Source organism: Ambystoma mexicanum, chromosome 9 (genome assembly GCF_040938575.1).
Source record: "Ambystoma mexicanum isolate Mex_15411 chromosome 9, UKY_AmexF1_1, whole genome shotgun sequence".
Lineage (NCBI taxonomy): Eukaryota > Metazoa > Chordata > Amphibia > Caudata > Ambystomatidae > Ambystoma > Ambystoma mexicanum.
Genome location: NC_090931.1, coordinates 631728489 through 631756234, shown reverse-complemented (window position 1 = coordinate 631756234; position 27746 = coordinate 631728489). Strand labels below are relative to the sequence as shown.

Genomic DNA, 27746 nt, shown 5'->3' with positions numbered 1-27746 from the left:
ACGCACAGATTTGCATCAGTACAGGCCAGCCATGATCTTTCAGAAGGGGTTTTGTGGGAGGAGAAGATGCTGCACTTTAAACATTTAAAATTATGTATTTTAAAATGATCTAAATGTTTGTTTTTATGGTTATGTTTCATGGATCTGATCTAAAATGCAATGGCGATTGATTCACTTAATATGCACCAATGGACTATTTTATTTATGATATGTTATGTGTTTGATGAATATTTGTATTCAAATAAACATTTACTTACTTACTAATAGACTCTGTCTTGCAGGTTTCAGGTCACGTGTGTAGGGACCACAAACTTGATTTTCCTGCTTGCATTTATGAGGATTTTCAGCTTTTACTCTTGCAGGTGTTCCACCTCTTCTGTCAGCATGAAACGTTCCCTCTCTCAGTGTACTTGGTAAGGCTGTGTACAATTGCTGCACCGACAGCCTGGTCTGCGAGCATGTCAGGTCTCCATCTGTGTTCTCGACCCCTTCCAGTGTCTTCCCATTCATTTCATTGCGGCTGTGGCTTCCATCTTTGTTTTCATGGCCGTTTATGTTAATTGTGTTTAAGTGTCCATAAGCAGTTCATATATATTCTTGTGTAACTTGTGGTTACTGTATAGCGGAGATGTGTCCTATGTAAGGAACTCATGGTGGCAACAGTAAAGACAGACACAAATTATCACAGTTCAAGGGTGTTTATTAAGCTGTATAGGTAGGTTGGAAAAATGCCTAATCTAAACCTAAATCTAAGAAGGGAGCAAGCTATGACCAGCCCTCCAGATAAGGAGCGTATCAGTGCTTTTTACGCATTAAAATAAAGTAAATACCCACATTTTATTTTCGTACCATTTACGCAGGTTGGCCACAGTACTTTGTTGAGAATTCCCCTATTCTTTCATCCCAGTAGAGGGCGCTGGAACATATATTAGCTTTCAGTTCCTCCTTCTAACAGCGACCAGAGTGGCTGGAACAATGCCTTCCTCTTCACATCCTGAGGCCCTGCATTAACATCTGTAGGTAAGCCCCCTCCTGGGCTCTATGTTCCGGTGCACGATGGCGCCACAGTTGACTTTGTGACTCTGGCTAAATTGAACTCTGAGGTGTGGCATCTGCTTCATGTTATGATTGTGTACTTTTTGAGCATTTTGGCAGAGTCGTGTGTCTGCTCATATGCTTTTTTGTGTGCTGGCCTCACTGACCCCACGAGGCATGGCCATTCCAAGATCGCAGTTTCCTTCCATCAGCACCAGTATGCTTTTGTTTTCAACGCTGGGTGCCTGTGATTGGGCATGGCCTCTTACAACTGGGCCAATGAGGAGGCCGGCAGGCTTGGCCTGCCCTCCTCACAAGGCCCACTCGGACACTCCTGGCCCCGTCTACCCCTGTCCACCAAGGTACACCGCTATGCCGCCCCCGTAAGTGTCAGTGTGCCCTCACTGCCCCTCGAATGTGTCTGTTTTCCCCATCTGCCCCCGTAAGTGTGTGTGTGTGCCCCCACTGCCCCTCAAATGTGTCTGTGTTCCCCCACTGCCCCCTGTAAGTGTCTGTGTGCCTTCACTGCCCCTCGAATGTGCCTGTGTGCCCCCACTGCCCCTCGAATGTGCCTGTGTGCCCCCACTGCCCCTCGAATGTGCCTGTGTGCCCCCACTGCCCCTTGAATGTGTCTGTGTTCCCCCTCTGCCCCTGAATGTGTCTGTGTGCCCCCACTGCCCCCCCAGTGTGCCTGTGTGCCCCCTCTGCCCCCCCCCCCAGGGTGCCTGTGTGCCCCCTCTGCCCCTCGAATGCATCTGTGTTCCTCCTCTGCCCCTCGAATGTGTCTGTGTGCCCACTCTGGCCCTCGAATGTGTCTGTGTTCCCCCTCTGCCCCCGTTAAGTATGTCTGTGTGCCCCCACTGTCCCTCAAATGTGCCTGTGTTCCCCCTCTGCCCCGTAAGTGTGTGTGCCCCCACTGCCCCTCGAATGTCTCTGTGTTCCCTCTCTGCCCCTGAATGTGTCTGTGTGCCCCCACTGACCCCCAGTGTGCCTGTGTGCCCCCTCTGCTCCTCGAATGCGTCTGTGTTCCCCTCTGCCTCTCAAATGCGTCTGTGTTCCCCCTCTGCCCCTGAATGTGTCTGTGTGCCCCCACTGCCCCCCAGTGTGCCTGTGTGCCCCCTCTGCCCCCCAGTGTGCCTGTGTTCCCCCACTGCCCCTCGAATGTGTGTTCCCCCACTGCCCCTCAAATGTGTCTGTGTGCCCCCACTACCCCCCAGTGTGCCTGTGTGCCCCCTCTGCCCCCCCAGTGTGCCCCCTCTGCCCCTCGAATGCGCATGTGTGCCCCCACTGCCCCTCGAATGTGTCTGTGTTCCCCTATGCCCCCCAGTGTGCCTGTGTGCCCCCTCTGCCCCCCAGTGTGCCTGTGTGCCCCCACTGCCCCTCGAATGTGTCTGTGTTCCCCTTCTGCCCCCAAATTTTCTGTGTGCCCCCTCTGCGCCCTAGGGCCTGTGTGCCCCCACTGCCCCCCAGTGTGTCTGTGTTCCCCTCTGCCCCCGAATGTGTCTGTGCCCCCACTGCCCCCCAGTGTCTCTGTAGTCCCCCTCTGCCCCCCTAGTGTGCATGTGTGCCCCCACTGCCCCTCGAATGTGTCTGTGTTTCCCTCTGCCCCCCAGTGTGCCTGTGTGCCCCCTCTGCCCCCCAGTGTGCCTGTGTGCCCCCACTGCCCCTCAAATGTGTCTATGTTCCCCCTCTGCCCCCGAATTGTGTCTGTGTGCCCCCTCTGCCCCCCTAGTGTGCCTGTGTGCCCCCACTGCCCCCCAGTGTGTCTGTGTTCCCCCTCTGCAACCGAATGTGTCTGTGTGCCCCCTCCGTCCCCCCAGTGTGTCTGTGTGCCCCCACTGCTCCCCCAGTGTGTCTGTGGTCCACCTCTGCCCCCCGGGTGTGGCTGTGTGCCCCCTCTGCCCCCCTAGTGTGTCTGTGTGCCCCCTCTGGCCCCTATTTCCCTTAGGGCACCCTCCTCTCCACCCTTCCCTTCTTACAGTCCCCTCCTCTCCCCTGCCCCCCTTTTCTCTTAAAGTCCACCTCTCACCCCACCCTTGCCCTATGTAATGATTCCCTTTCACCCTCACCCCCTTCCTGCCTTGTATCCTTTCCCCTCTCCTCCCCCGCCTCGTCTCTCCGCCTCTCCCTACACCGCCTTCCCTCCCTCCTGTAATCTCCGGCACTACCCCAATTGCCGTCAGGCATAGTAAATTGTAGTTGCCTGTCTTTTTGCAGCCTCTCTCCCCTCCCCCCTCCTCTGTAACATTGAAGCTGCACTGGAATAGTCTCATTACAATGAGTAATGTAGTTAGATGCCCCTACACAGGTAAGTTTGCCACTTCTCCACCGTCTCTGAAGTTGGTGCCCCTCCCAACATTTGAAGGGTTAGCCCCGCCTAAATTTTAGCCTAGGTGCACCCCTGAATGTGCGCACTTGCATTTTGTTAGGCAGAGAGGCGAGGGAAGCCTTTCCCCCGAAATCGGCAGTGTTAACGTTTTACTATATTTGTTCAGAAAAATGTACTTTGAACAAACGCAGTAAAACTTTAAAGCGGTTACTTTCAAGAAAGACTTCCATCACCTCTCTGCATATTGCGCTTTATAATATACTATTCGATAGTATGTGCTGAATACGTTTTACTCTCTTGCAGAGGAGAAAACACATTTTTACTCTCTTGATATTGCATTTACTCTCTAATTTGAAAAAGCATGCGTAAAATACTCCCACCTCAAAATCTTATCTGGAGCACTGGCTATGACCATCAAATAATAATAAGGCAGTCCTAGCGGTGCCTTGTCAAATAAAAGGGCCTATACTAAAAAACTTATTGCCAATAATTAACTAAATACAAAAAGAGTGTGGTATAGTGTTCAAAAGAAAGAAAGAAGCATTCCCAAATGATAAGTCAGGATGTAATAGCTAGGGTTCTCCCTTCCCCATGTTTTGAGCACTGGATAAGGTCGGACTGCTGAGCGCAGCGCACACTCGATCTCTCCCAGCACAAGACTACAGTTCCGTTCTGAGGTATCGGATATTCAGTGGTTCAGTTTCTTTTTTTTAAATTTTTTTTTTATTGGTTTATTCAACCTTTAAAAAAATGAAGACAAAACACAAACAACAACAACATATCCTTATCCTTTGTTAGTGTCCATTTCCCTCGCCGCCCTTCTACACACAATTTTCACCAATCACATCAATCTGGGTGTCTAGGCCATTTGCACTACAAGGATTCATTCAGCTCTAGGCTCCTGAATTGGTTCCTGCATATCCAGCCGAGTTTTTACGACCTGAAGCAAGGTTATCAGATTGAATAGTACTGTTGTGTTTGAGCCTTCGAAGAACATTTCCCACCATTCTTCCAAGCTCCTTGAGCTAATATTCTAAATGAGTGGGGAAAAAATCTGTCCTCTTTCTTTCTCAAAACTCGGGCATGACATAATTAAATGCTTTAGAGTTTCTCTAGCAAGATTACAGAAGCGGCACATTTGATCAATGTTTGCGTACTTTGGCCAAGAACTTAAACATTCTTTTGTACTTAATGCATTTAGCCTAAATCTCATATACAAGGCTCTTGCGTGCTGATTTGGCAGACACGTTAGATAGAAATGGCGTTGATTGAAAGCTTTCGCCTCGCCTGGGACTTCGTGCATTATTTTACAGTTAGCTCTTAGGTCACAGGTCACAGGTCTTAATCCAATCCAGCCGCCAGATCTTCATCTTTGCTGCCACCGGATTTTCCAATAGCATAGCAGTAGTGATCTCATACTCGCCTAACAGATCTTGACATAGCTGATTCCACTTGGCGAGGATCGTGTAGTCTTTCGCAGTATCAGGCATGTGCACAATTAGGAATTGGGGTGCCGGAGTCTTTAGCATCGTTTTACGGTAAAGGCTCAACAAGTTCCATAGAACTCTTGCGTGTATTGAGATTAAACCAAGCTCGTACCGTATACAAGCAGTTGCGATACCCCTCGGTAAATGAAGTACACGGGACCAGAAGATGTTTTCTAATGAGTTCCATAGTTCATTTGAACAGCCGAAGGCATTTTCACCTCCGTAAATTAGACTCGGCACCACTTTCTGTTGAAAAAACATAATTGTCGGCTTCAGCGAAAATTTGCCATATTTGTTGTTAATCAGACATGCTTGGCTTGCCAGTTGCCGACACTTGCTTTTCACGACTTCTGTCCACGGTGCATCGTTTCTGCTTGCACTGATGGTCATGCCTAGATATTTCGTATGTTTTACGAGCTGGATGCGCTCATTGGCGATATACCAATTCTCTTTCGACCCCTTACCAAGCACTCCTTGAAGATTCCCCAATGTCAAAATTTCTGTTTTTAGTCTGTTAATTTGCAACCCATTTGATGTTATGTAGGTATCTATAAGATTCATTTTTCGCTGAAGACCTATTGGCGTCTGGTCTATTAAGACAAGATCGTCAGCGTATAGCAGGTAGTTAATGGGTACTCCGTGGATTTTTGGGGGAAACAGACTGTTGCCGCAGAAGATCTCGTTCACAACGGATATAAACAGGTTGAATATAGTTGCTGCCAAGGGACAGCCCTGCTTCATTTTTGCAGACAGAGTGCCCTTCAAGTCCAGCCGAACTCTAATGGACGTTTGAGTGCAATTCCTGAATTGCGCTCAATAAACTAGGCGGACAGTCCCATTTAACCAATTTTTCCCACATCCTCTCTCGGTTGATACTGTCGAAGGCCTGCGAGAGGTCAATCAGAGCCAAATAGATTTTTTTTATTAGTTCCGAGTGCCTCCATCTTTAGCAGATTTAGTAGCAACAAGTTGAGGCCACAACCAACACCTCTTACAAATCCAGCTTGTCTCTGGTCTATGTGATTAGAATCTTTTGCCCACCTCACAAGTTTGCGTTGAAGCAGAGTTGCATAAATCTTCCCCACAACATCAAGAAGCGCTATTGGGCGATAGTTTTTAGGATTACTTCGGTCGCCTTTTTTAAAGATGGGAACCACAATAGCACTTTTCCATGAGTTGGGGGTTGAGCCACTCATTGCAATACGATTGAATAGAGTGACACAAAAGTCTGCCCATAGTTCTGGATTACGTTTGATTGTGTAATTAGTTAGTCCATCAGGGCCTGGCGCTCTGGATTCACTCAATCCATTGATTATTGATAGAATTTCGCCTCTTTCAAATTGCAGGTCCCATTTGGATTCAGGCAAAAGGACACGGGCACTTGCTGGATCGTCTTTGCTAAATAATGCAGAATAGAATTCTACCCAGGCTTGCTCACTGACAGCGTTAGCCTGTAACGCATATTGGGGTGTTACACAGTTGTTTAATATACTCCAGAATTCAGCTGAATTGCCCCCCTCCATTTTTGCCATCATCTTCTCAGAATAATTTTACAACATAATAGCCGCGTGTGACTTAAGCCAATGTTTGTATTTCTGTTTAACCATTCTTCAAATTTGTTTTGCATTTATATTGGAGATGTTTTTGATTTTCCTTAATTACTGTCTCATCAGGCGTTTATGCTGCAACACACGAAGATCAAATTTGTGTTTATGATGCAATTCGATATGGCTCAATTTAGATCTTCTTTCTTCGAATTGAACTAAAAGATGTTGGTATTCGAGAGCCTCAGTAGTTCTTTTGAATTTTGATGTTATAGACTCTACTTCAGTAACCAAAAGATTAAGTCGAATCCTGCTTGAGCCTGTGTTTACTGTGAAAGGCCATATTGGCTGCGGGCAGACACATTTTTTATTAAGTGTCAATTGCACCATTTCATGATCACTATGAGCCATTTTTTGGACATTTAAATGCAGGACTCTCTTAAGAAGATTTCCCGTTACAAAGATATAGTCAAGTACTGATGTTGACTCCTCTATTCTCCAGGTTGGCTGCGCTGGCATATCGCCTATAGTGTTGCCGTTTAGCATATGCATGGCACGCAAGTCCATTTCACCGCATCATTGAACCGCCTTAGGTTCTAGTTGAGATTTCTCATTCAGGCAGACCAAATTCAGGTCGCCACAAACAATCAAATCTAACGGAGATTCTGTCCCAAGGAGGTCATCTATCACAGTTGTCACAGTGTCAAGAAAAGACGATGCATATTTGTTTTGATGGTTCCAGTATACATTAATAATGTATAAGCGGTCGATGTTCCTTTCGTTAGATTGAGTTATGCCAATTGTTGAGAATTGAATGAAAGGAGACAGGTTCTGGGAGTCTATAATCCTGAATCCAGCCGCCTTTATCACTGCTGTCAACAAGCCAGACATGGGTCTTCCTTCGGCTTGGCGAATCGCCGGATTACAAGCAATTTCAAAACCCTCTAAAAGAGGACTTGTGCTTAGCCAAGTTTCCTGTAGGCATAGCAAATCCAAATTAGTTGCCCATGATGTTTGAAACAAATGGCTAAAGCCTCTAGTGTTCCAGGAAGCCAGTCGGCAGGAATTTTGCGTCTCGGACACCTGACGTTATTTGTTCCCACTTTTATTTAGAGAGCCTGCAAGCCAAAACCAGTCAGATTCTTCTTGAGTTAAAGCAGTCTCACTTGTACTTTCAGCAATCGTCATGGGGCCGCATATGGGTCCATTCACAGTGATTCTTATGCGCTCTCCTGTCAGCATTGGTTTAGATGATTTTGCCACAGAGATAGACTTCAGAACTGGGCTTTCAGACAATACAGCAGATAGTCGTGTTCCAGGCTGCTGCGTGCAAACTGGACTCGTTACATCATCTACTGTGCTGCAGGGGTCTCTTTTAGGAGTTTGCCATTGCAAGCAGCCATCTGCTCTTGATATATCAAACCCCAAGGACATTAGGACTGGCCCAGCATCAAGCAATGCTTCAGCAATCAATTTTGACTGGAGGTGTAAAATGACAGCGTTGTTTTTCTTCTCGTCACAAAATTCTACAATTCTGAGGTCATCAGATTCGATAGCTCTTAAGCTTGGAATCAGATGACACAACCAGAGTACGTTATGCCGATTTAAAATTAGGTCATCCGAGGATACGATACGCTCGAGTATCAATCGTTGCGACCATGAGGATCTTGCTTCGCTGGGTGAGTCTCTCTCTCCTTATTCACATTTTGTTTCACCTTTGGTAATTTTCGCGAGTCTTGTTGTGGCTTGAACTGAGAGCTAGTTACCGGACCCCTAGGAACCCTTCCAGGGTCACAAGATACACCAGCTAGATCAGGAAGCACCGTCCCGCCAGCCGCCGACAGCTTGTCCTGTCCATTGCGTCCCACAATACCAACATTATTGAGCGGCAAGGCACTAGACACTCTCGTCCTTGCATCAAGCATCTTTCTTTTGTCCTCAAGCGTTAAGAATTGCGAATTCAACGCCTCTTTTTCAGGCGAAGAGCTAGTTGTTAGTGGAATCAGTTGACATGTTCTGGATAAAGTCTGTAGTTCATCTAAGGCTTTCGTTCCATTGTTATGTGCATTAGGTAACAGCGTTGAGGGCAGCTTACCATCATCTACGGCCTGGTTCGCCGCCGACTGTTGGTTATTCTGCAGCTGTACCGGGACAACCGATTGACCCGCTTTTGTAGCCATGGGTGGCAAATTCTCATCTGCTGTTAGTTCTTTGAGAACAGACGATGGCCGTTCATGAACTACTTTTATTTCACTGTCGCATAGGTCCACATCCTCGTAAGTTGAGACATTTATCAAAGTATCAGATATATCACTGATACGAGTGTAAGAGCCATCAGGATCCATAGCCGATTTTGACCTGCTTGTGTCAGTTTGATTACGAGCTGGTTGCGCTAATTTTGTGAGCGCAACATTCACAGTTATGTCCACATTTTTAATGGTCCTCAGAAACTTAAGCAAGTTGTTATTACGTCTCTTTACTTTCTTTTTCGGTTGGTTTTTAGTCTTCATTCCTAGGGCACCATTTACGGAGTCGGTTGGTATACACGTCTTCTGTAATTCACCAGCAGGTTTGAATATAGAATATAAACCTAGGGGTTCCGCCTCAACGTTCATCACTACCTGAGGCAATACGGAAGAGTAACTCCTGAGTGGTGACCTCTTTAGACATCGATGGTCTTTGTGGATCTTGTAGGGCCAAGTTTGCCACATCTTGGGCCTCCATTACCACTTTGGCGAAACCAGATTTAGAACTAGTTACTTCACTACTAATCGGAGTTTGAACCTTAGATGTATCCACACAGCAGTCGTTATTTTCATCCAAGATGGCAATAGGATGTTCCACAAGCACATTCGCCTTGGCACACGTCTGTTGGTCAGTGGCAACCACTGTTGACATCTGTACACCGTTTGAAATTCTTGAAGCTTGACACTTTGAACAATAAGAGTCTCCTGTTTGCACATCACAGCCCTTATTTTTGTGGAATATTTTCAAGGCTTCCTTAGCAACCTCTGCCAGTAGTTTTTTATCAATATTTGCGTTTGAAATTTGATTTAGAAGAGCGGCCTCTGTTATATCTGACTTCCTAATCATCTCTTCAACCATATTCTTATATTCAGACATTTCCTTTCCAAAGTTTGCTGAATTATTGGACAACCAACAGACCCCTGCAGACAGGTCTTTAATCGTGTCATTTAGACTTTCGTATAATTTGAGAAAATGAGCAATCGATATGTTTAAAGAGGACATTATCAAGGCCTGCAAATCTTGCGTTGTTGGCATGGTTCTTACAGTTTCAGGCTTGATTGCTTTACTAGGCACACCTTTCTTCTTGTGATAAACAGGACGTCTAATCTTAGGATACGGCCGCTCCATCAACGAGGAGTCCGAAGACACTTGGCCAGCAAGGACGTCGCTTAGTGCTTCATCCGAATTACAAGAGTCTTGTTCTATTTCTAGGGGAAGAGTGCAGTGAGGTGAGATACTGTACACAAGTCTTTTAGCCTTTTTGTTCTGAGAGCATCTCAGACTGGGTGAAAGGCTTTCATCAAGTCTCGTACGCTTCGTCAAGTAGCCAGCTCCATTAAGTTGATGCTTCTCGATTAAAGGTTGTGACCCACTGTCAACTTGCAAGCACTCACTTTCCACGTCAACCGTTGTAGAAACATCAAGGTTTTTGCCAATTTTATCCTTGGGTATTCTTTGTTGATTTATACGAGTGAGATCAGCCAGTAATTTGTTGACCACCTCCAGCGAATTTCTTCGCTCACTACCGTGTGCTATTACAGTATCAGAGATGGGATGAATATTCCCTGAAACTTTAGGCTGAGGGTCTACAGCGGAACTCAACCGCCTTATTTCACAGTTTCTTAAAGATCTCCGAAACACAGCGTCGTCGTCAGCACTATCTGTAGAGTGACGTGGAACACCCAGTGTATGCACAACAGTAGACCGTACAGAATCCACAGACCCCAAATCGCAACACGGCGTCGACTCTTTAGGAGACTATCTCACAAAAAACACTCTCGATGTTGCTATTCCGAGTGCCGTAATCAGGCGACCGTTGGCAGTACTCGCTTGGAATCGGGTCAGCCGGCTCTGCTATTACATTAAGTTTCTTAGTAGTCCATTGAGAAGCAGTAAGTGGAGAGTTGATGGAACTGGGCCTTTCGAGCAAGGTCTCAGACAAGCGGCCGGCCACTGACATCTTGCCTATACAGTTTCTCTGGTTTACAACACAAGAGCGGGTCAAGCACAAATCGGTCTCATTCGGCACACAAGCCGGCCTTGCACCAACCGTTAGTTCAGCCGTGCACATCGAGGGCTCGTCATTCACATCAGTCCCAGCAGAAAACGAACCACGAGGCTTATCCGACAAACCAGACAAGGGGCTTGACAAAATTTGCTGTGTGTGCTGATCAGCAAGTACACGACTTGCCGCTTTAAATGCGAATGAGGATTCATGCGTGGCAAGTTGCGCACAAGCGTCCATGTTAGCACTTACTTGCTGGAGAGCAGCGAGAGATAATTCCGTAGAGGCACTGATTAAACTGGGCATCAGGACAGCCGGCCCCTCCAATTCAATGCTCGCACTTTCGGCACAGACCGCCGCATCAACCTTGCCTCGTTTTCTCACAGCCGATACTTCCATTGAGGCAGCTTCTGTCTTTCGCTGCGCCAGAGTCTTGGGAGAGAAGACCGCCTTCATGACCTTTCCAAAAGGAAGGCGCAAGTCCTTACACCCCCTCAGACTCGTAAGACTCCCAAGACTCAGCGCCGACTACGCGCCCGCTCTGCGGGAGAGTCGGGTCTTTCAGCTGCACGGCACGCCCACGAGCCGAATCAGAAAGCAGTGTAGACAGACTGCAAGGCCACAGGGAAACAGGGAGACACTCCGTACACTCCCAAGACTCAGCGCCGACTCCGCACCCGCTCCGCGGGAGATTCGGGTCTTTCAGCTGCACGGCACGCCCACAAGCCGAATCAGAAAGCAGTGTAGACAAGACTGCAAAGCCACAGGGAAACAGGGAGACACTCCGCACACTCCCAAGACTCGGCGCCCAATCCGCGCCCGCTCCGCGGGAGAGTCGAGTCTTTCAGCTGCACGGCACGCCCACAAGCCGAATCAGAAAGCAGTGTAGACAGACTGCAAAGCCACAGGGAAACAGGGAGACACTCCGCACACTCCCAAGACTCAGCGCCGACTCCGCTGAGTTTCTTTTCTTACAAAAAAAGTATTTTGCCTCAGAGGATCTGATGGGTTCAAAATAGCAAAACAAAGTTCCTTTCTGTATGTACAGGGGGTGATGGCTTTTCACCCCTGGATCCCCCTCTTCCGGCATCAGATCCCCCTTGAATGTTAGCCTTGCTCCGTCCAGATCATTATGGCTTTTATTCCAAAAGATTTCTCCTTTTGGATTCACAAGTCCTAATGTCTTTTTAAACCATTCACTGTGAACATCCCTCCGTCCGGTTCACTCTTGTCAACACAATGTTCATTGGGGCATCATGCTTCGCCCCCTTCTGTCAGCGTCACTCAGTTGGGTTCACTCTTGCCAACCACACAGTTCCTTCTCCTTTGTCACTATATGGGATTCGTCTCCCTTAGCATCCCAATTACGTGTCGGTGAACGACTTTCAACTGTACATTGGATTTTGCTAGACCCCTGTATGACCACTTTGAACTTTTCCTTGCGGCTCACCTAGGGCCTTCTGGTATCGGTAGTTTCAACAATAGGGGAATCAACCAGAGTCTATCGAATGAGCATTCACGTGGTGCCTGACCCCTCTGCAGCTGGTTTTCCCCTTAATTTGCCATTGGCAACTTTCGTTCAACACAGTTCGGTTTCTTATCGGTCCTAACTTCGACTCACTGGCTGTGATGAACCGCTGGGCTTTTCTTGTTCCTGGAGTCAAGGCCAGTACCACAGCAGCAAGCGTCTCTCCCTGCCCAATGATCAGGTGGAAGGGCTTAGTGTACCGTTGACATCTGCTGCAACACACACCGGCTATTGTTCGCGGTCTTAGGATTCCTTTCACAGAGGCTTCGTGGGTCTGGGTCGAAAAGGGAAAGGTCGCTTCTCTCCTTGTTGCCCCTTCGGTTCTCGCTGCTTTTCTCTCCTCTTGAACTGCAGCCCTGGGATAGCTGTGTAGTCGTGCAGACGTGCTCTCGTGCTCCACCTTTTATCCCTGTGGAGAAGGGAAAGGACTGTCAGGTGTGTGTGGTTCTAGTCAATTGCCTGACTTTGCCTGACCCTTGTGTTGCGACATTTCAGGTAAACCGTTCTAGTATTAGTCCATTGTCTTTCATGGCGTAAGAAAGTGTTTGTGTCAGAAAAGGAGTGTGGGGGGGGACTATCCTACATGGTAGCATGGGGAAAATGTGTTAGAAGGGAGATGCTGCGTCTATCCTGTTGGTGTCCATCTCCACTCCCAGAGGACCCCTCATCCAGGTGATCCTTGTGTCTTGGCCACCTGGATGACAGATCCCCTGGGACTAGTCAGGGAGACCCCTTCAGGTTTCTCACACAGTCCTCTAGCTAAGTGAGTCATTAGCATGTTCTTCGTGTCTAAGTGTAATGCAGCCCAAGTGTCTGGTTGCTTTGTTCAGGAATGCGTGTGTGCTTCATGTCCAACGCATCTACGTCATGGTGTTTGTCGTGAAGTCCTGAGCTTTCTTCGTGGTTCCAGTCAGTCGGCTTGCTCCATCGATTGATGGTGCATCTCTTCAACATTGTCATCAGGATAAGGTCTAAATGGCTGTTTGAGTGAATAATGTTTCTCACATCTACGATACATCTATGATGGGGAGGAGGAGGGCCAGGAACTATGTGCACCACTCATTTCTGTGATGTTGAGATGAGGGCAGAACTGGTGCAACAACGGCCTCATTCAAGTCTCCCTCTTCAATCCCCCTCTGGTTGAGCAATCAACCACACTTCCTTGGAGGCTTTCCCTGCTTAAGCACGTTTTTGGAATCCATACTTTTGACACCCCTCCCAGGTGACCTTCATACTTTACATGTTCATCGAAACCCCAGGTCATATAGCAGCAGTCTCCATCGGGTTTTCACCATACCCAATGCCCCACGTACTTACGTGGAGCTGGGGAATGTGAGAATCGTGTGCCTGGATGTAGCAGAGGACATCGCTTCAAATGAGATTGTAGGAATTCTAAAGTTTGTGTCTCTGCACCTGCCTTTGTCGCTACGCCCAGTAATATTTTCATTCCTATTTTCTCCATTGTAGTCCGAGTTATTAGTACTCTGATGACACAGAAGGCCATTAGTACTAGCACTAAGGCAACTACCATTACCTTCGGCCATTTGGCCATCCATGATGGCATCCAGGAAAAGGTGTACGCCAATCAATCAGCATCTTCCCCTGCTGGGCTCGTGATTTCTTCCATCTTGGCAATTAACTCTGATAACTGCATGATAGCTTCTGAAAGGGTTCCATTCTCTCCATCGTGAGAGGGTATTGTTGCGCTCACCTGGCATCCAAAGGGATGCCACCCAGGCCTGGTTGGATGATTTGCACTCTCGAACCCTCTCCCGGTCCCTTGGTAAGGCCTCTGGTTAAAGATGGGTCTGCAATATAGGAGAGCTGGATTCAATACCAGATTGTCTTTATGTTTTCCCACCTCCCTTGGCCTCAACTCCTTCCTCCCCCTTGGGCCTTCTCCTCACCTTAATAATGCAAGAGGTGGATTCTCCGTCTTGCTCCTCGTGGCAGGGGCGTGTAGATGTGGGGGACGAGCAGCGACCAAATTACTTCACTGGTGCAAGCCCCCCTGTGGAAATACCGGCCTGCTGCGACTCTGTAGGTTTGCTGCTTTACAGTCTTTATATGCAGTTCTTATGTTCCTCTTAGATCGAATAATAATGTCTTGCTTCTTTCCTTTTAGGTATGGAAAGGTATTTTCGTGTTGTCATGCGCCGTGTTGTCATGCAGTTTTCAGATGAGCATGGGCCGGTAGGCGAAAGCATGGTGTGCGCGATGCTGTCCGGTGAGTATTGCGCGGCGCTGTTTCGCCTTTTATATTGCTAACCTGTTTCTTTTCTCTCCTTGCAGGTTGCGATGTTCGTCGCCGAGCGCCGTAATGTTCCAGCAATGATACTGACCTGGAGATGACTACCCAGGTAAGAATTATGTGGCTTTCTTCATTCGGGAGGAAACGTGAGTAAACGCTTACTAATGCTGTCTTTCTTTCTCCTCTTTCCAGGTTATGGTATTCCAGGATGCATGCAGTGCCGGATGATGGAGTTCGTACCTTCCGGTGAGTGGAACTGAAGTCCGTGATGGATTGAAGGCCGGATACTGTTCCAGGTAAGTTTCTTTCTCTCTCTCTCTGCAGGTCCTTGATTTCAGGTAAGCTGGCATCAAAGAACTGGACACATTGAGTGTTACGCTGCCCACAGCAGAATAACGCAAAGCATGTTCTGCTGTTTGGGTGTGGGTCAAATAGTCTCAGGTAAAGCAGTACAGGTAAAATAGTTCCAGGCCTACCACACCCAAAGTAGTCCAGGAAAAGTAGTCCCAGGCCTGCCACACCCAAAAGACTAGACCGCATAGCTCAGTTCCTTGTAACTGAGCTATGTGTGTGCCTCCATGTTGGCTGAACCCCCTCCCCCAAGTTAAATAGTCCCATTCTATTGTTGGTCTTCATGATGGTTATGAGCCTGGCGCCAAAGGCGCCAGGACTGACTCCAAGAGAGTCTTGGATGAGGTTTTAAGGCCTTTGACCTGGCCCTAACTGGAAGGCTGACTTGCCAGTGAGGGCCAGGGGCAAGGGTCATGACAGGTATGTACATGCAGCAAAATGGTCTGATCTTGGTGCACATTCCTCCTTCCATAGCTGTGAGGAGAACTAAAATGTATCTATTCTGGAGGGTCATAAGTCTGACAGCACTCAATTCTTCCTTGATTGCACTGAATCCCCTTAACCAAACTGATTGTCTGCAGCAGTTCCCACCATGTTATTTGAAGCGATTTGGCATTCGTGTTGGCCTGGACCCCTGGAACAAATGAAGCGAAAAACATTTCCATTCTGCTTAACAGTCTGTGCCCAGGTGGCATTGCATCAAGTGCTTCATCCATTTTGGATGAGATGTAGTTTCCTTGTTTTACCCTCGTCAGATCTAAGGATACTTTCTTCCTTTGGTGTGCATCAATTTTGGGAAACTCGTCTATTTGTATGTACTTCTGAGATACTACAAAATCTGGGGTATTTAGCTGTACAAAAGAGCATATCCCTCCCAAGTTCGGTGGCAAGTATGCTTTGGACCCATAGGCCCAGTAATGGCCCATTAGTACTGCAGTATCGACCTTCATGCCTGCAATCTTCAATGTTAGTTTACATCCTTTATTCTCCCCAACCTTCACTGGACCATCATTCTGGAAACACACTGAAGTATTCTCAAGTGGTATGATTGAAGTAGGACCTGCTTCATTCTCAACCCACGTGAGCTGCCTGGCACTTGCCGCCCATTCCTTAAGGCAGTCAGCGTTTTCCTTCTGAACCACTTCTACTGGAATCGTTAGGAGTGCCTGTGCTTTGCACCCCATCCTCCCTTCCATCTATCCATCCTTTTCCTGTGAACACCTGTCCATACACCAGCTGTTGAGGTCTTTCCCAGCAACCTGGCAGTCCACCTATTTTGTTCTTTGCCATTTTTGAGCACTGCATTTCCTTGCGAGTTACTACTCTTCCTTTCCTCTATTTGGGCCTTACAAGACATACTGTATCATTTTGTCTGAGCTGAAGTAATCATCTATCATTGCTTGAGTCTTGATATAGCTATCTTCATACAGGAACGTTTTTTGTGACATCCGTAGCAGTGTGGCCCATCTTCTTTGAAATTGTTCTCTTGTAGTGCAGATTGCTAAGTGCATAAGGTGTTAGGCTCTGGCTTTGGAATTTTCTGTGGCTATGAGTGTTCTGGAGGTACTCGTGGCATAGGGGATGAGAGAACACGTAGGAGCTTTCCTTTGTGGTTTCTCTCACCACCTTTGCCATGTGCTAGTACCACATGTTATTGGTAATGTGGGCAGAATCAGCTAAATAGGCATCTATATGCTCAAAATCAGTATTTGCGCATTTCTTAAGTCTCTTTACTTGGCGGTGTGAGGAACCAGAGGGCGTCCTCACATCTTTTCCCCTCCTCTCGGGTGGCCAGGGAAAGGCTATCACTTTTGGATCCTGACCTTGGGGGTGGTTATGCGAGGGAGGATCACCTGGGTGGAGGGAACATTGGGAGTGGGGAAGAGGACGTCCTTAGGTGAGACATGATATCCCCAATTTCCTTTTCATAATGAACCCTCTATCCCTCAAGCCTTTGTAGGCTATGGTCAACCCTACATCTTTTCTTCCCTCCAAACGTTCCCCAAGAAACATCAGCTCAACAATGGGATGAGGAAGACTCCATTATGGTGGCAGGAACTTTAAAAGCAGACATGCTTTTGGAAATGGAGTCAGCTGTGGAGGCAGAGGCAGCAGCTGGGGAAGCAACTCTGGATCAGCCGTGTGGCAAGCAGAGCGCTTGGGATCCATTCACAGATGCAGTTTATGCAGCAGGAAGCAAAGCTAAGGAACTGCAGGTGGAACATTGCTGCCACCATAATGAGTCCAGGAAAGACTAGACCGCTCACCATTAGAACGGTAGTTCTGCCTTACTCGTGCTGTCCTCCTAGACCCAGTACACAGATGAGGCTGATATGCGTCTGTATTAACAGAATTAGGCTGATATGTGTTTGTCTCAACATAATGAAGGTGTGTCTTCCTAGTTGGAGTCTTCCTCATCCCATTGTTGAGCTGGTGTTTCTTGGGGAACGTTTGGAGGGAAGAAAAGATATAGGGTTGACCATAGCCTACAAAGGCTTGAGGGATAGAGGGTTCATTATGAAAAGGAAATTGGGGATATCATGTCTCACCTAAGGACGTCCTCTTCCCCACTCCCAATGTTCCCTCCACCCAGGTGATCCTCCCTCGCATAACCACCCCCAAGGTCAGGATCCAAAAGTGATAGCCTTTCCCTGGCCACCCGAGAGGAGGGGAAAAGATGCGAGGACGCCCTCTGGTTCCTCACACCGCCAAGTAAAGAGACTTAAGAAATGCGCAAATACTGATTTTGAGCATATAGATGCCTATTTAGCTGATTCTGCCCACATTACCAATAACATGTGGTACTAGCACATTGCAAAGGTGGTGAGAGAAACCACAAAGGAAAGATCCTACGTGTTCTCTCATCCCCTATGCCACGAGTACCTCCAGAACACTCATAGCCACAGAAAATTCCAAAGCCAGAGCCTAACACCTTATGCACTTAGCAATCTGCACTACAAGAGAACAATTTCAAATAAGATGGGCCACACTGCTACGGATGTCACAAAAAACGTTCCTGTTTGAAGATAGCTACATCAAGACTCAAGCAATGATAGATGATTACTTGAGCTCAGACAAAATGATACAGTATGTCTTGTAAGGCCCAAATAGAGGAAAGGAAGAGTAGTAACTTGCAAGGAAATGCAGTGCTCAAAAATGGCAAAGAACAAAATAGGAGGACTGCCAGGTTGCTGGGAAAGACCTCAACAGCTGGTGTATGGACAGGTGTTCACAGGAAAAGGATGGATAGATGGAAGGGAGGATGGGGTGCAAAGCACAGGCACTCCTAACGATTCCAGTAGAAGTGGTTCAGAAGGAAAACGCTGACTGCCTTAAGGAATGGCAGCAGAGGACCTCGCAGCACCGAAAGCTCCGGCCGGCAGGCAAAAATGCGATGAACATTGTTTTGAATACCGAATTAAATGAAAGTCATAAGTACTTTTGAATGCCAAACAGAGTAAAAGCAAGTGCTGAGCACTCTTACAATAATGAGTGAAATGAAAGAAAGGTGGTGAATTTGGCTGATAACACAAACTCGATTATCAGAGACACAAGTATGGACAAAGTCAAGAGAAAACAAACAACAAAAACACACACACACACACACACATACACCCATCCCCCCCACCTGCACCACTCTGCCTACTCAATAATTCCTCTGCATTATTAACCCATGTACAGTTATCTAGCAGTACCAGGTTCGCCTGTAACCGTACGAACTTGAGACTGCTCTATGCTCAATCTTGTGTCTGCTTCACTTCTGTAACCAAGTAAGCTGTAAACAATTAATACAAATAAATACCAAGAAGGGTATGATATGAGAAAACATGCACTGCCAACAGTCAAAGGAGTTAAATGAACTGCATGAAACCTAGCTTGGCAAGAGCCAGAAAGTGTAACAAGCAATTCAAGGAATTGCACTATATGAGAAAACGAACATTGGCAACAGTCAAGAGTTCAAGGAACTGAATGTTATGTGGGAACCTACATTGGCAAGAGCCAGAAGAGTACAGAAAAGTGTAATAAGTGCATGGTGGCCAAACAAACCAAGGTACAGTGTCAGGAGAGTGTAACACAGGTGAATAAAACAAGCATCGCTATCAAACGGAAGCAGTGGCATATTGTGGACAGAAAGCAGCCAAGAAGGGGTATCGGTTGCGTGACCTGTAGTGGGTAGACCATGTGGCCCAACAACTGCACCTAGACCGAGTGGACCCTTGTATGGAAAAGCCACTGAAAGTTTCCAAAAAGAAGCTTGTGTTTTTCAACAACCTGTTATGTGATTTTTGAAGTCAAGAAACATAACTGCCTATGTGAACATAGTGAAAAGTACCAATATCAAAAGAGCTGGGAAGTGTCCCAAGGAATTGTGTTGTTTTTGAAAAGCTGGAAGATTTGAACTCTTGGGGAAGGGAACCCTGATGCCTTGTGAACTGTTTTGAACATGGGGAAGGGGAAGCGGATTACAAGCCAAGAGCTGGAAGAAGCGCTGAACTTTATTTTGAACACTACTCATGTTGATGCCGACATCCCTACACATTGTATCCAGTTCGTTGTGAAGGCACGTATAGTTTTTCGACACAGACAGATATTTGAATTGGACTTCCTGACTCAGACTATCCTTGGTTTTCTTTAGGTAGGGAAATCCCACCTTATCATAGGGCAATTTAGGCCTTACTCAATGATGCCTATTCAGTTAATAAAACTATTGTGAACCAAACTTGATACGGTTGTCTGTCTACTGCATGATGACTTCACAGCGGGCAGCACTGGTTATTAACTTGGGGATAGCTGTGGTGACAACGGGAATGAGGGTTGTGTTAGCATGCTCTTCAAAGTGTGCTTAGTACAGTGCTTCCTTTTGTAGAGCGAGGTAGGTAAAGAGGTAGAGACAGCAGATAAGTCTGGCTGCAGTGTCCATGTTTTTCATATGGGTACGCACTTGACGTTGTCCACGGATTCAACACAAACCTTTACCAAAATGTAGGATTCTCAAGGTCATCATTGTAGAAACAGTTAGGCTCTTCTGCGATAGTATTGTACTGATGCAGCAATAAAAAGGCCTTAAAATATGAAATGGCAACATTGTGGGCGTCTCATGCGTCGTCCGGTCACCACCTCATTGGGGGTTAAATGGGTGGTCAGATGCATGTTGATTGTGAAATGCGAATAGTGCTAAGGGCAGGCAATGGAGCCATCCCTTTTTCAGTGCCATTTTTATCTTGGTAATTCTTTCTTTGAGCAGCCAATTGAGGTGTTCACAAATCCCATTCACTTGCGAGTGATGGACACAGGAAAACGTATGCTTTATCCCCAGCAGGGCTGTTATGTGCTTGAACACTTCATTAACAAAGTGATGTCCATTATCTGAACGCAGGACCTTGCACACTCCCCATCGTGCGAACATCACTCTGATGAGGAATTTCGCCACACTGAGGGCATCGGGGGTGTGAGCATGGACCAGCTTCGATCCAGCAAGAAAATGGTACATTAGCACAATCATGTACCTGCAGCCATTACAATTCTGATTCATATCCATGTAATCTATGTGGAGATGTTGAAAGGGCCCATTACTGCACCAGTATTGCTCCTCGCACTATGTGCAGCGTGTGACCTGCATTGAACTTCTGGCAGACAATACAATTGTGCATAAAGGTGGAGATATATTCCACCAAGTTGGGATAGAAATAGATTTCCCCTATATGTGCTGCAAGAACATATTAGCAATCTGCAATAAGGCAAAGGGGATAACCGGCTTTCCGGTGCTTTCCTGTCGCCACAGTGAATCTGTGGGAGATATCGAACACCCTATCTTTATCCATAACTTTCTCCTCTGCTGGTGCTCGTCCCTGGAATTCTACTGTTTGAGTAAGGGGAATAAACTATATCCCTCTCGCAATAGTATGCTGAGTATGAGTATGGGTTTATTAGGTGGGGTGTCAAACTCGTTTATTTCTGTGAAATATGCTGCTCACTTTGCTTCTGTGTCTATGGCTTCATTGCCACAGGAAACCTACTCCTCCCCCTCATGTGGGCTTGACATTTCACAACCACTATGGCTGATGGCAGCTGCAGCACATCTATAAGTCTAGCCAATAGGGGCGCCTGCTGGTTTATGGTCTTTTCAACGATTTAATTGAAAAGGAAATCCATCGAAGGAAATGCATCAAATGTAAATGCATTAAATTGTTATCTTTTACATGTAAAACTACATATCCATCGAAACGTGTCCATCGAATGGATATGTACTTTTAAATGTAAAATATAGCATTTCCATGCATTTATTTTACACGTTAAAATATTACATGGAGCTGTCCAGTGCTGAAAACTTCAAAGTATTGCAGCACTGGCCAGCTTCTTGTAATGTTTTAGTGTTTATTATTTAATGGGGGTTTCCCCCCAAACCCCAAGGGCACCCACCAACCCTAACCCAAACCCAAACCCAAATTCTAACCCTTGCCCTAACCTTAATGGCTTTGGATAAATGCGCTATATAAATAACACATCATTATCATTACCATGAACCCTATTTCTAACCCTTGCCCTAACCTTAACCCTATTTCTAACCCTTGCCCTAACTTTAACCCTACGCCTAAAATCCATCGGAATCCATCAAATTTTATTAAATGAAAATGCATTTCCATGGAAAGTATTTTCAATTAATAAAATTCGATGGAAACGAATTCGAAGAATTCATTTTTGATGGAAAGTCCAGATACCGCGCTTGCTGTACCGGCGTGCCGTCAGCACATTGATAGCCTCTCCTTTTCCAACTTGACAGACCTGCTTGAACTGTTGACATCACGTAGGCGGAGTTGGAGTACACTCTGATATTCTCATCCTCATGTGCTTCTAATGCCATTATAAGCGCTACCAATTCTGCCGGTTGTGCTGAAAAATGCGGGGGATTCTCACGGTTGCCACTACTTCAACTGTCCCGCTCAGCATTAGCTTTACAACTGCCGTCCCAGTATGTCTCTCTCCCGTCATCTGGTCAATAGTTTAGGACTCATCAATACAACATACCCCCCTGCCCCGAGGGCATTCTCCCTTACTCTAGGGATGTCATCATAATATTTGGTGTACATGGTACAGTCGTGTATATAGTCTCCTTCTTCTACTTGTTCTGCTATGAATGTCGCCGGGTTCACAACTCTGCACCTTACTACCTTTATCACCAGATTCAAGATTAACACCTTGTATCCCGACACACTCTGCGTGGTCAATGTACTCTTGGGCTTCTCAAGAATGGCAAAAAGGGCAAGCTCCACTTACAACGTGGTGCTACAGCCCATCGTGACATTTGCTGATTTTGCTACTGCAAATTCAGCAGCAGCCAATGCTTGTTCGCTCACTATAGGAAGCTAGTGGTTTGTGCATAGAGTCATTTTCTGTGTGAGCACTGCTAACATAACTACTCCGTTGGAGTGTGAGAACAGATACAATTCTGCATTGTAGTCTGGAATCCACAACACAGGGGCTGTGCATAGTGCCCCTTTCAGCTCTTCGAATGCTTCGGTCACCCCTCTAGGCCTCCCTGAGCCTGCTTAGGATAGGTTTAGTGTATGTGCTGTAGTCGAACACCCAGGCCCTGAAATAATTATAGAGACCTAGAAATTGCTGCATTTCCCTCACAGTCTTTGGTGGCGGTGTTCTGAAAATTGCCTCTGCTCTTTCAGGGGTTACCTTCCTGCGATATTAACTGTCCAATATATAAAACCTCATTCTGGCAATATTGTAGCTTCGCCTTGTCCACCTTGTAACCAATGTTCTGCTAATAATGTCAGCAACTGTAACAAGTCTTTCTGACACTGCTCTTCTGACCAGTTCCCTTGAGGAAGTCTTGTATGTTTCCACTATTTATTTCTACATAGAAATGACGTCCGATCCTGTGACTCTTCGTGAAATGGGATAGAGAAGAAATCATTCTTCAAATCCATCATTGAGAAATGAGAAGCTTCCAGCAGAATACTACACAGTATTGTCGCTGGATTGGGAACTAAAGGAAACGCTGTTTCAACAATGTTGTTCAGTGGGTGCAAATCCTGAATAAAACACGATTCCTCCAGTCGCCTTCTTCACTGGGTACACAGCCGTGTTACACTGTGATTCTGATGGCGCCAAAATCCCTTGCTGCACTAACGCAGACATGGTCTCAAAAATGCCTTTGTCTGCTTCCCTAAAAAAAGGGTATTGTTTCACCCTTGGTAAAATCGCCCCTGGCTTAACTTAATTTTGACAGCTCCCACCCCTTTCAACAGGCCAACATCATACGGGCTGTTGGCCCATAATGTGCTTGGTACCTGTGCTAGATCCTTCTCGAGAAATGGCACTGGCACCTTTTTCATTAGGGCCATTTCTGTGGGACTTCTCTATAATTAATTTTCATCCATTAAGTAAGGCTCATAAAGAACACTGTCTCAAGATCTGAATAGTCGTCCTGAAACAATTCTTCGTCTGTCGAGTCAGCCAGTCTATGCCCCTCTCCTACTGCAATTACTGCTCTCTATGCTCATCCTGTGTCATCAGTGCCGTGTAGTACTAGTCTTTCGTTTCTCACTATAGCTGTCTCCAATTCCACTGGGAACACCTTTACCTCTTCCTCAACCAGGGGAATTTCTGATCTAAACAAAAACTTGTTGCACAAGCAAAGCAGTTTGCCATGTATCCATGAGAGCCATGCCAATAACACTCGGATACCATACTGGAATAACTTGGGATCTAGGGGCACCCAGCTCTGTACAGTCTGACCGCAAAATACATGAATACATTCTTGTGCGTTCATGAAGTGAATTCCTGGGGTAGAGCACACTATCCCCTGCTCAGTGAACAAAATGGTCATGTTAAGTTTGCTCATCATGTCCCTTCCCGTTATGTCAACTGTTGTCTGTCGGGAATATAACAGTGACATGGTAAGGCCATGCTCTCCTACAGAAATTAGCAGTAAAAGGAACCAAATCTGTAGCCCCATAGAAGCCTTGAGCATTCATAGCAATGACTGGCAGAGGGTATCTCCCCTGCTTAATACAGGATATGGTCACGCCGTATCTACGAGAAAAAAGAGAAAGTCTCATCACCTATGGTTACCCCTACACGTGGTTCTTCGCTCGGGTCAGGTGTACCAAATAGGATTGAACACATCAAGTCAGTCTGTGGGCTGTCCTATTGCAGATATGAAGTCATATCCGGCCCAGTGAAAGGGTTCCTTCCTACTACAGTTGATCCTCCCAGTCTCTGTACAGGAGTCTGCATTGCAGTGTCTGTGTGTCTCGTGGCTACAGCATTCTGATGCGCTGGTGCTTGTGGTGCTGTTTGAGGTGGCTGTGTTTACCCCTGTGCCTGCGATGTATACGTCGCGGGCTGTTGTGACTGTACTGGTGTATGTTGTGCTGGCGCCATTTGCGGCGCATGTGTCTGCGTGTTATCTTGAGCATAATAGGCAGGCTGCTCGGCATTGGTATGTCGCCCCCCATTCTGATGCATACAACCTCTGCTCCTACACACTCACGATATGTGACCTAACTTCCTACACGTTCAGCATTGCATTGGACTCCCCATGGAACCTCCCATGGGTCAAGGCTGCCCCTGTTAAACCCATCTCTACCTTGCTGCACTGGGTACCCGGCTCCTCTTTCCCGGGGCACCCCTCCTCTTCCCCATGGCCAATAGTTAGTATCTACTATAGCCGCAAAATGTCCCCCTGCTATCTGCGGCTGGTTCTGTGCGTTCTGGGTAATTACTCTCTCTACGCTCATCAACATCGCCCCTTATATATATTTTGGCAGTTGTTTCTGAACCAACTTTGCTTCTTCCCGTCTTCTTTCCTCACGTTTATTTCTTGTGTTCTCCTGCATTAGCCGACAATAATGCACTATAGTCAACTGAATTTCTGGCTATCCCCACTAATTTCTTTAATGGCTTCTGTTCCTGCTCTGGTAAACCCTGGCTTAGTATGTGGTAAAATAAACCCACTGTGTTATCACATGGTTCCCGTGTCTCATCCTCACGGATTTTTCGTGCCATAATTGAGCTTATGTCAGATGTTTCTGGGTACTATAGCCTCAGAGCCTGCCATACGGCTGCTCTGCAGTTATCGAAAGGCACCCCATTGTGCGCTGTGTTCTGCGCGATCTCTCCGGGATACCCTGCCCGTTTCCAAATATCGTCAGCTACCTCCCCAAGAATGGCAGAGAGTAAGCTCTTCATGTCGCCCACTGCCAGTGTTGTCCCGCTGTCAGTCTTTCTAGTTCATGAATCCATTTCTCCGCTCCTGCAGTCAATGATAGCAACTTACGCCTCAAATGATCTTCGCCCATCTGTTGCTGCGGTATATATTGTGGTCGTCCTCCACCCTCTGCTAGCAGTGGAAACGGCCTCAGTCCCACACCTCTGCGCGTATGACGTAAATTGTCTGCCCTATGCGATCTGCTTTTGCAATGTTCAAGGCGCCCCTCGGGTTCTAGCTTTCCCCTTTTGGTATCCGCCTCTCCGTCTCACAGTGTCTCCCGCTCTGGGCTTGCTTTCCTGGAGGCGCGGCGTGGCCTACTCAACTACATCATCACTCTCCCCTAGGTCCACGTCTGACCCCATTGTCTACACGCTATCATCACTGCCTTCAATGTCACCAACCACTCTGCATGTAAAACATTGTAAGTCCTTTAGATATCTGAGTGCACTCTTAACCCCTGCAACACACTGAAACCCCACAATATAAACCACCACAAATATACAAATACAGCTGTCTTCCTGCTCTTTTCTCAAATCACAGGGAGATCCATCTCTTAAAAGTACCCACTCAGGGGGCATGTGGTCCTTCCTCTACACCGTGAATAGCATAGGATAACCTCAAAATTGTTTTTTTTCCAATTGTTTCTGTAACTTCAATAAGGTAGCACCTTCAGCAACCTAAGCTAACTGCCTAGCAACAGGGAATCTTCTCATCATACGAAACTTAGCTAACGCTCGGAAATAGGGAATCTTCCATAAATAACAAACAAACCACAACACATCAATTTTTCCCCCCACCACTATTTGTCCGACTGGTGGACTTACTTATCCACAGATCCGCAGAAGCACTCTGATGCCGACACTCCCACAATCTGCCACTCTGCCTTCTGGTCTGCCCCCGGCGCGGACCCGGCAGGAATTGTACCAAAGCTTTCGGTACATGGAAGTTAATAGACAATAATCAATTCTCCAATACTTTCTCGTTATTTCCAGACTTGTCACAGTCTTTTAAGGACCTGTGACATCACAAAACACAAGTGACATTTCAAAAATCTAAGGGAACACGGGATTGGTTAGTGAGGTAAATTACATATATAATCTATAATACATAGGGGGTTAGTATCCCTACTGGCTAGGCAATATCTGGTGGCTCCTCCTGTTACCACCTTCTAAATGTTGCAATTATAGGTATATCAGGTCAACGTGATGTGATCGGGCTTCGCAACAAAGTGTGTGCTAACGTGGAAGATGGATAGGGATTGGTCAGCTAGGGTCTTCTCACCCTTGCCACTTTGGAGGCGTACCAGCCCATGAGCAAATATTCAAGTTGGTGGCAACAGCCACAGAGCGGCTGCTTGCTCCTAACAAGTTTCCATCTCCAATCCTCTACGCCTTGAGACAGAACACTAAGCTTTCATCCTTATACTACTTTTGTTTCATCCTGCCTTCACTTGGGTGGGAACGATGGTCTCTGTCTGGCTCGAATGATAGGCTCTGTCTTGCAGGTTTCAGGTCGTGTGTGTAGGGACCACAAACATGATTTTCAACTTTTAATCTTGCAGGTGTCCTATCTCTTCTGGTAACTTGAAACTTTGCCTCTCTGTGTCCTTGGTAAGGCTGTACACAATAGCTGCACTGACAGCCTTGTCTGCGCATCTCAGCGATGTCAGCATGTCAGGTCTCCCTCTGTGTTCCCAATCCCTTGCAGCAGTCTCCCATTCATTGCAATGCAGCTGTGGCTTCCATGTTTGTTTTCATGGCCATTCATGTTAATTGTGTTTAAGTGTCAGCAAGCAGTTCATATGTATTCTTGTGCAACTTGTGGTTACTGCATATCGAAAGTGTGTCCATCCTCTAGCTAAGTGAGTCATAAGCATGTTCTTCGTGTCTAAGAGTAATGTGGCTGATATGAGGCACACTACTGCATAGGTAAGCTTCGTTAAAGTGTTTTATTAAGACACCGAGTAATGACTCCCAGCACAGCTTTCTCCCTTAAGCTCCACTCCTCCAACTGCTTAGCCTGTAACTCGGGATTATACTTCAGCAATACATTCCACATAGTGTTCTATGTTCTAATCAGCGGATCACATAGAATAGAACATCATAACACATCTCCCCTCCATTAATCAACACATCTCCTTTTCACCACCACAATACTGTTCTTATTCCACACCTGATCCCCTCTCACTGTCCCTTTCAACACGACCTCCACCGGCACAGGATCAGAATACATCAAGTCTCCCTATCTCTTCACCACACCTTTCCTGATCCTCACCTAATCGCCACACTCTGCCCTCAACTCCTCTTTTCCACTTTTCTCATTCTCTTTCACCACCCACTTTTTTTTAAATCTCTTCTTTAGCTCATCCACCACACAATACGATTCTCGTGCTCTTGTAAGCCATGGAGGAATCACCTTAGTGTTGTCCTTCCGGCCTCATCATTTCAAATGGGGTAACGGCCGTGACCATTTGCAAGGACATCCGCAATGCATACGACCTCTCCTGTATAGCTACCTTCATTTCTATCCTGCATGCACCAGCCAGGTGAATGGCATCCATGACACATCTATTAATTCTTTCCACCATTCCATTCCCTTCTGGATGGTGCAAAGCCGACCTCTTTTACTTTATTCCACACCTCCTCACATACTCCACAAAATACCCACCAGTAAATTGTGTTCCATTATCGGTAAGACTGCTTCCAGGTACCCCTTCTCTCACATACACCTCCTGAATAAAT

General features: G+C 46.6%; 1 protein-coding gene across 2 annotated transcripts in view; it reads right to left on the bottom strand.

Moving 5' to 3' along the window:
- The window catches only part of BLTP2 (bridge-like lipid transfer protein family member 2), a 1026973-nt gene that overhangs the window by 506978 nt on the left and 492249 nt on the right, over positions 1 to 27746 (bottom strand). The gene's annotated exons all lie outside the window — the stretch shown is intronic.